Source organism: Globicephala melas, chromosome 5 (genome assembly GCF_963455315.2).
Source record: "Globicephala melas chromosome 5, mGloMel1.2, whole genome shotgun sequence".
Lineage (NCBI taxonomy): Eukaryota > Metazoa > Chordata > Mammalia > Artiodactyla > Delphinidae > Globicephala > Globicephala melas.
In genome coordinates, this window is record NC_083318.1 from 32799982 (window position 1) to 32809398 (window position 9417).

Sequence of the window (9417 nt, forward strand, 5' to 3'; positions counted from 1 at the left end):
TGTACAGGGATGATGTTTTGTTAACATCCTGCAATCCCTTTTCCAATTTCCTCCATTCTTTTATATAGTAAAGTTTTAGTTATGCCTCCAGATACAGAATAAATTAGGCAAAAAAGTTTAAAGCCCTGTGTTCCTAATTACTCTTCTTTTAAAATATCCTTAAAGTCCATTTAATTGGTTCCTTCAGGAGTTTAAATAGAATGGCACTAACAAATTTACATGTAACAAAATGTTTGAGGTAAGACTCAAATAGTGAAATTATGCCCTATTTGGTCTTACTTGGATTTTTACTTACTTACATTTTCCAATCTATAGGAGCAAGTATTTAATTTTCCAATTCTTTCTTGATTCATATTCCCTAAGACCAAGAAAAAGGGGGGAGGGGCAACTCTCAGAGAGATTATTCTACCAGCTATGTGACAACAGTAACTTTATAAGTTCTTCTTAAATTCTTTTCTGATTTTCAGTTTTCTTTAAACATAATGTCATCCTTATCCACATTTTTATTATGTATTATAGCCAACTGAAACATCACTTTTAAAAGATTTACCGAATGCATAAACAAAATGTGATACACACACAGGAATATCATTCAGCCTTGAAAAGGAAGGAAATTCAACATGGATGAACCCTGAGGACATGACCTAGCAGCTGAGGACACACTGAGTGGAATAAACCAGGCACAGAAATACAAATATTATACGATTCTACTTACATGAAGTACTTGAGGCAGTCAAATTTACAGCAACAGCAGCTTGCGGACACTCAGAGGGACGGCATCTTCCCCAGGGCGCAGGCGGGTTCAGGTTCCGAATGCTGTCGGCCAGGCAGCCTCCGTCTGTGCGGATTCAGCCACAACATGGCAACTGTCTTTATAAGGAATATGGTAGTTTCTGCACATGAAACCTCCGCTAAGTCAGAGTTGTTGCACGAGGAAACCTCACACACGCTCCACACTCCTGCCGGGAGCCCCTTTGTGCTGCGGTCCCCGCCCCCCCCGCACTGGGTACAAATCCCAGCACAGCCAGGCGTCGCTTCTCTCCAACCTCCTGCTGCTGCGCGCACAGCCGGCGCAGGCATTTAAAACCAGGCACGTCATCAAGAGGCGCCGCAAGGACGGTTCACCCAGTGAAGAGGCGTGGAAGTCGGTTCAGCTGTTACAAAACGAACCCAAAGCACAAGCAGGCAGATGTAGTGCATTTGGCTGTGAAATAATGTGTTAAATTGTATAATTTCCTTGGGAAATGGTGTTACCCTAATGAAAGAAAACTAAGATTTAAACTTTCTGTTGTATTTTTAAAAAAAAAGAATCATAGGAGCAGAAAGTAGGATGGTCGCTGCCAGGGGCTAGGGGAAGAGGCGAATGGGGAATTGCTAAATGAGTACAGAGTTTCAGTTTTTCAAGGTGAAGAGTTCTGAAGATGGATGTTGTTGATTGGTAGCACAACAATGTGAATGTAATTGAAGCCACTGCACTGTACACTTAAAAATGGTTATGATGGTGAATTTTATGTCATTTAAATTTTATCATAATTAGAAATAATTTTAAAAAGATTTATATAAGTTTTCTTGATCTTACTCCAATTGTGTTGTCCATTCATCATTTTAAAAATGCATGGAAGTAAACAAGAATACTACATTCTAAGTGATCCAAATGATGCACAATTGTTAGAGCAAAACAATAAATTCCTCCTTGACTTAACTGCTCCCTTCCCCAAGGTCACAGGTGATGGGTATTCTAGTTTCTGTCTATGGGATAGGTATAAATCTATAAATAAAATGTATATATTTGACATATACATATTACATATGTATATGTGGATATCTTTTAACCTAAATGGAGTCATGTCATGTACATAGTTCTCAGACTTGCTTTTTTTATTTAATACATCTTAGAGATGTTTCCAACTCAGTGCATACGGCTTTTCCTCGTTCTTTCTAACACCTGCACAGCATTCCATTGTATGGATTTACTATCATTTATTTAACCATTTCTCTACTGATGAGACACTGAAGTTGTTTCTTCTTTCATTTTCAAATGTCTGACCTTGGTAAAGGTCCACTGTGCTGAACAATGTACTAAAATCTTTGCATGGAAGTATGCCCAGCACCTACCATAGTCCCTCGAATGTACATGAGTTAAATAACATCTTAGATTTAGATTCCTTGAGGTGATGGGCTTGACTTCTATTGGTACTATACTAAAAGATAGTAAAGAAAAATATATATACATCATACATACCAAATATGCACATGTGAATTATTATAACAAATGAGAGTACAATTTTTAAGAAACTAAACAAATGTGGAATCCAGAGGACTTGTTTTGGCATTGTAAAACTGTCCAAGAATCATTTTTTCCCATGCAAAATATTTATTGCAAATCCAAGACTTGCTATAACAAAGATAAGGAACTTGAATATCTTCTTTCCCTCTCCCAATTTCCTGCTTTAAAACCACAGAGAATATTCCAAAACACGTTTTCATCTTCCTAAAAGGAGGATAAAATGGAAGGTAATGAAACCCAGATAAAACTAAAATTCTTTTGGCAAAAGCAGTCTGTAAAGACTATTGATCTATTAGTTACAAAGGAACTTGAACTTACAAACCAAGACAAGAAAGTTGAATATTATTAGTACATTACTTATAAATGCTACAATTCTTCCAATGCTTTCCCCAGGTATATGATCTTATTGAATCCTCTCAACTCTATGAGGTAGATATTATTACCTCCATTTCACAGGTGAGGATACTGTAATTTGAAGTGGTTAAGTATTTCTTGAAGGTCAGTTGGTTTGGAAGAGCAGAAGCATTACTTAAGCCCAAGTCTGTTAGGCTCTCAAGAGCAGTAAGCTCAGACCTTATTGCTCTCAGCTGCAACAGATTTACAATCACTAGGGAATTCTTTTTCAAAGCTTTTGGCCATGAGATCTTGAACCACCCGGTTTTGGTTGGTTTGTTTTACTAAATTCTTTTGAAAAAAATACACAAGAGAAAACAAAAGATTACAGAAAAAGGTATCTCCTGATCCTCCCATTCCCCTCCCCCAAAAAAGGCAGGAAAAAATCAACTACAAAAACTTCTCCCTGCAATGACTGAAGATGATCTGAGCCCCAGGTGCCATTTGTGATGGTCATTTCTGCTATCTTCCAACTCCTCTGAGCTCCAGCCCATGCTCTACTCAAGATACACTGTCTCCCCTGGCAAATATACATCATGAATCACTGACTGCTATGACAGTGCCCTTCCCCAACAGCTTCCTTCCCTGCTCCTCAAGAATTGAACTTGATAGAGAACACCTGGGGTTAAGAAGGCCAGTTTATTTTTTTTAAAAAAAGGCCAGTTAACTGCTTAGGGATTTTGTTCGTGGGCACAAGTGGCACAGGCTCAAGTAACCCTTATATTATGTTAAAATTCATGCCTGAAACAATGTTAACCCTATTTGTAGTTTCATAATATAAATTAAGACAAAATCTGATGCCAGGACATTTGTAATTTGGTGGGGGGGGTGGTTTGGGGGGTTTTGGGGGTTTTTTTGTTTTTTTTTTTAAGCTCAACTAGGACAAAGTGTGATCTTATCAATAGAGTATTTTGGCTCTCTTATCTCATAACCTATACCAGTAATGTTGTAAGAATCAGCAAGTAAAAAAAAAAGAAAAAGGAAATAGAAAGAATGAATGAATGAAAGAATACACAATGAACAAATAAATAGCCAAAGATATGTAACAAATCTATAATTTAAGTCTGTTTCTCACTCACAAGAAACTCTGTTCATTGTTATGTTTATATAATTCAAAAAAGTAAGAAAAACTAAAAGTAATAGAGGTAAAAAAATTGAAAAGCATAGTAACCTGAAGCTCTTCAGTATAAAACAACCCAAATGAGATAATCATTGGTAATATTAGTGTGTCACATTATGGCCCATTAGCTATTATTTATAACAATAGAACTGAGACAGTGAGAAAATGTTTAAATAATACCAAATACCTTTTCTTTGAAAAAAACTAAGGAAATGTGTAACACATTTTAAAAAGATTCCTTGAAAAAAAATAAAGTTTTAGCACTTTAACACAGATATGCTATCTGGAAAAATCACTTACATGGACTGTTTCATGCCACACATACCTAAAATATTAGGTGTTTATTGCTACTGTATGGAACATTTTGTTTTTTTAATGGATCACTTGGTCTTTCCTTGAGACTCTGGATGATAATCACTCCTGGCTTTTAACATCTAAAGAAATCGTCAGCTTTTCTCTTTTGGAAATCCAACACTGAAATCAAAGACATCCATCCCTCTCTTCTCATTCCAGCCTGGTACCAACAAAGTTAGTATTCAGGGAGACTATAAAAGTACTTTTCTACATATACCATTGGCTGCCACCTCTAGCACTTCTTTTTCCATCTAATTTCCTCAGCCTCTGAAATAAATTTAAAAAGAATTGAAACAAATATGATGAAGGCATTCCAAGATAGAGATTATAAAACAAAAATTCTTGACATTCAGTTAAGGAGATAGTCTGTTCATCATCGGTCAATACTCAGAGAAGGTAATATAATTTACTACGGTAAATTTGACCTCAACTCCATCAAAGTTTGATTTGAGACCAATGGGTCAGATGTAGAATTATAATTCAGATATACTGTCTTTATGAAGATTAAAAAGAAACAATCTCTTTAGAATCATATAAGGCTAGTTGGGGATAGTTCTCAATACAAGTGATCTTTCTATTGTAACACTTTGATGCCCAGAGCCAAGACAGTGTGATATGGAAGCAAAACAGGACTGGGAAAGGAAGCAGATCTTCAGCCACAGTCATTTTGAGGCAAGACTTCCTTACTGTAAATCTTGTCATGTAACTTACCACTCAATAGGGCTAAGTCAGTAACGGCAGCACCGAAGAACAAAAACTCTGACACCAAAACACAGTATAACATAACTGTTATTATACTGTTATTCATCTTAGAAATAAAGGCTTTCTGTCTAGAAATTGCCCTACTGGCTATATAGACAGCCATTCAATTGTATGTTCTTTACAGGAAGAATTCTCATTGCTCAAGTCAGAGACCAGGAGTCTTCCTTGACTCTCCTTCATTGGCACCCCTTCAACCAATAAAACAAATAAATAAATAACAAGTCTACGGCCATTGTCACATTATTAGTCCTAACCAACTCATCTCTCGCTTAAATTTCTGCAGCAGCATCGTAGCTGGCCTCCCTGCACACAGTTCCACTGACCGTACCTCCAGGGCATTAAGAATATTTCCACTCTTATCTACTCCTTTCTGCAGATAAAGTGACTTTTTAAAATGCAAATTTAATCACATAATACTTCTGATTAAAACCCTTCAATAGATTCCAATCACCCTCAGATGAAGCCCAAATTCCTTAATACAAACCAACAAGACGCTCCTCAACCAAACCTCTTCACACCTTTTAAGCCCCATTTTGTGCCGCGGAGGTTTATTAGGGATCTACACCTATGAGACAAAGGGGGCAGAATTAAGATTGGGCAGAGTGAAAAGCTGAACCTTGACACAACACGGTCTAACAAAGCTTCAGTCAATCTGGGTGGGGGGGTGAGGGGTTGGGGGACCACGTGGAGCAACTCTTGCTGATTAGCACCATCCTTCATCAAACTAAAGTGGAAAAAACTTTTATGGACTCACCTCTACCGGTCATTGGATGCAAGTGTTTCCAGGAAGGGAATGATCTTGAGTGAAACAACTCTACAGCTGAGGCAGACCCTGGTCTCTGGCACAACCCCTCAAAACAAGTCAATTAGACATAGGCACATGTTCTTGGCATTGCAAAGCGATTGGTCCAAAGACCAAGAAGAAAATTATATCTCAACTGAGATTTTGAAATAAAAAAACTCAAACTACTCCAAAAGGAAGAAGACCAACAGTGTACTCCAAAAGTAGGTGTTATCCCAAATTCTAGGTCTCAGTCTAGGTTCCTAGGTGAAAACAAGGGACCTCAACTTAGGAGCTACCCTCTGTCAAGAGCAGTCATAGAGTAAATCTAGACCCCCAACCAAATATTAAACCCAGACCCTGAGGAATGTTTCTTTTCCTCTAAGTGTAGAAAGAGAAAAAGGAAAAGGAAAAAAAAAATCAGCTAACTAAATCCTGAAATTCCAACAGAATAAGCATTGAAACATTTGGTCAGCTACCCACCTCTTTAAAAACTCCAAAAATTCTTAAGAAATCTGGCTATGTCTATCATGGGAAACATGGAATTATGATGCTTCCAAACCTTCCTGGATTTAATCATAAAGTACCTCAGACCTCTTACATGACTCATCCATCCTAATGATGAGGATGAAAATCAAAGCATGTTTCTTGGTGGATTAGCTTACACTCTCGGAGTGAACTACAACAGGCAAATCCAGAATTATTACCAAGGCATCCTGTTCATTCTTGGCGTAACAGTCACTCAACACCACCTGACAGTGAAAGATATTTTGTGATAAAGGGAGCCTTTCCCAAAGAGTGGGTGAGTTTTTGCCAGTGACTGGCAAAGTACAATTTATAGTTTATACCAAGTAAACAATAATTCATAAAAAGGCATTAAGTGAGAATCATTTAAGTACCTAAAGAGTCCAGCTCCACATGCAGTCAGTTAGTGGCATAAACCATAAACCCTTGAGGAATGTGCCGTTGGAACCCTCATAAGTCAAGTCACTGTTTCAAGGCTATAGCTACCTCAGAGGCAACCTCTTCCATAACAGGATTCATGGAAAATTTGTCTTATACCAATACATTTAAATACTAATCCAATATATGTTCAATATGGTTAAAATCAAATTTTAGACTATTGTTCCTGTGAAATATAATGTGGCTGTAAAATTCCTTTTCATTATAATTGCCTATTTGATTCACTTCTTTCCTCATAGCTAATCAACATCAGACCTAAGTCCTGGATTCTAAAACTTACTCATTTTACAGGAGCTGTTTGCTGATTCTATATAGCAATGAAGAGTATTTTCAAATACCAAAGGCCTTTTTTTCTTGGAGGTAAGAAGAGGTTTATGGAAACATTCATTCTGGCCAAAAACTTAAAGTTACTTCTCCAATAGTCTTCACTAAAAAAAGTTTTATTTTTTAGAAGAAAAAATATATTAAAACTAATGTCAAAACTGGGGTTTTAATAAAATTTTACCAAATTAAAAAATCTCTAAAGTAAATACTAGGGTTCTTTGATAAGGAAATAATTAAACAGATTGTCCTTCCTAGCTTCTCTGCCTGTCATCATAAATATTACTTTGTTGCAGCATCACAAAGCATATCTACTACCTGGAGGAAACAAGATAACACTCCATGATTGTTAACCCCAACAATTGTTTACCATGGATATTCCCTTTTCAAATTTGCAACTTGCATTTGAAATGCTCAGCTCTTATGAGTTTTACTAGCATAAGAAAGCAAACAGGGAGACTTCCCTGGTGGTCCAGTGGTTAAGAATCCACCTTCCAATGCAGGGGGTGCATTTCTATCCCTGGTGGGGAACTAAGATCCCACATGCCAAGGGGCAACTGAGCCCGCCTGCCACAACTACTGAACCCACACGCCTCAACTAGAGAGGCTGTGTACAGCAAACTGCAGAGCCCATGCACTCTGGAGCCCACGCACTGCAACTAGAGAGAAGTCCACACTGCAATTAAAACCCGATGCAGCCAAAAATAAAATAAAATAAATAAACAAATAAATTTTAAAAAGAAATAAACTAGATTCCTTAAAAAAAAGAATGCAAACAAGAAGTATTAAAAATAAAATTAGAAATTATCAGGTTATGAGTCTAAATATTTGAAAGTATGCTTTTGGCCACAAGTAACAGAAACCCTAAGGAATTTTAAACACAAAGAAAACTTATTATCTTACATAATAGAAACTCATAGAAAGTTCAGGTTTCAGGGCAAGTTACTTAAGTACTCTAACAATGTCATCTAAACACAGGTTCTTACAATCTCTCCTTTTTCCCCTCCCTGCTTTGAGCTGATTCACAGGCTAATTAGATAGATGGCTGAAGCAGGACCAAATGCCTAATTCAGACAATAAAAAGAAATATACCATCCTTTGATGTGGATATCTCTTAGGATTGAGGTCGTTTTCCAGAAAATGTACTGGCTGATTTCATTTCACAGTTCATTGGCTAGGATTGGGTCACATTTCCATTCTTGGACCCATGACTAGCAAGGATAATCAGCTTACCTTTAGGCAAACTAGTTACATATACTACTGTAGCTGGGACAGGGTCACCCACCTTCTCTTGGGGGCACATGGCTGCATATGGGAGCACTGTATACCTGAATAAGTTCAGGTTTTATTAGGAAGAAGGGAAAAAGTGAACCATGGACAGACAACCAAAAGTGTTGTCTTTACAGTAACTGCATTAGAATTATAAAGGCTAAAGGTTAAGGGTAAAAGTGGGTAAAGCATTGCTCAGAGGGTAAGGATTTGAGATTGAAAATCTAAATCAAGTTAAGCTGATGTTTCTTTTTCTAGAATAAGGGTTAGAGATAACAACAAAACACCCTATAAATAGAGATTAAATTTAAGGTAGTACATCTTTCAAGGATAAATATCTATCAGTATTGAAAAGTAAACCATTATGAAAATTCCAGTACAAATGCTACAGTTTATAAATGAGGAAACCAAAGCTTAAGAGAGTTTAAATTGTTCATAATCACGTAAGGAATCAGTGATGGGCAGAAACGCTGAAATTCATGGTATTCTTCCTGAATTCAATTCAGTTTTGCCCTAACATTATGTTTTTCATTGGATGTAATTTCAGGAATAAAGATAGGTGTGTTATAATTTTTTAATACAAAAATCATTATTCCAAATTGTACAAAATGCTCTTATGTCAGCTCTAGTAATGGAAGTAAAGCACCTTTTCTCTTTTAGCATCCTGTATTATTGGAGATTAAGTTATTAGCATTAATATTGATACCAATAATTTAGCATCTCCTATGTGTCAGGCATTTTACCAGGTGCTTTATAGTCATTATTTCTAATCATCCCAACACCCCAAAAGGGAACTCTTAATATCCTCTTTTGAAGATGAACAGAGGCTCACGGGCTTTAAGTTACTTGACCAAGATCAAATTGCTTCCAGGGTAAGGATTTTTTTGTTGTTGTTAATTTATTTATTTTTGGCTACGTTGGGTCTTTGTTGCTGTGCACGGGCTTTCTCTAGTCGTGGCGAGCGGGGTTACTCTTTGTTGCGGTCCATGGGCTTCTCATTGCGGTGCCTTCTCTTGTTGCGGAGCACGGGCTCTAGGCGCACGGACTTCAGTAGTTGTGGCACACAGGCTTAGTTGCTCCGTGGCATGTGGGATCTTCTTGGACCAGGGCTCGAATCTGTGTCCCCTGCATTGGCAGGCAGATTCTTAACCACTGTACCACCAGGGA

At 37.3% G+C, this 9417-nt stretch overlaps 1 long non-coding RNA gene across 2 annotated transcripts in view; it reads right to left on the minus strand.

Moving 5' to 3' along the window:
• LOC115857240 (uncharacterized) overlaps positions 1-1036 on the minus strand; it is a 341441-nt gene extending 340405 nt beyond the window's left edge. For both annotated transcript variants that reach the window (XR_009563954.1, XR_009563953.1), the window contains exon 1: positions 716-1036. This is a non-coding gene — a long non-coding RNA (uncharacterized lncRNA). The remainder of the gene's footprint in view (positions 1-715) is intronic.
• Between the last annotated feature and the right edge of the window lie 8381 nt (positions 1037-9417).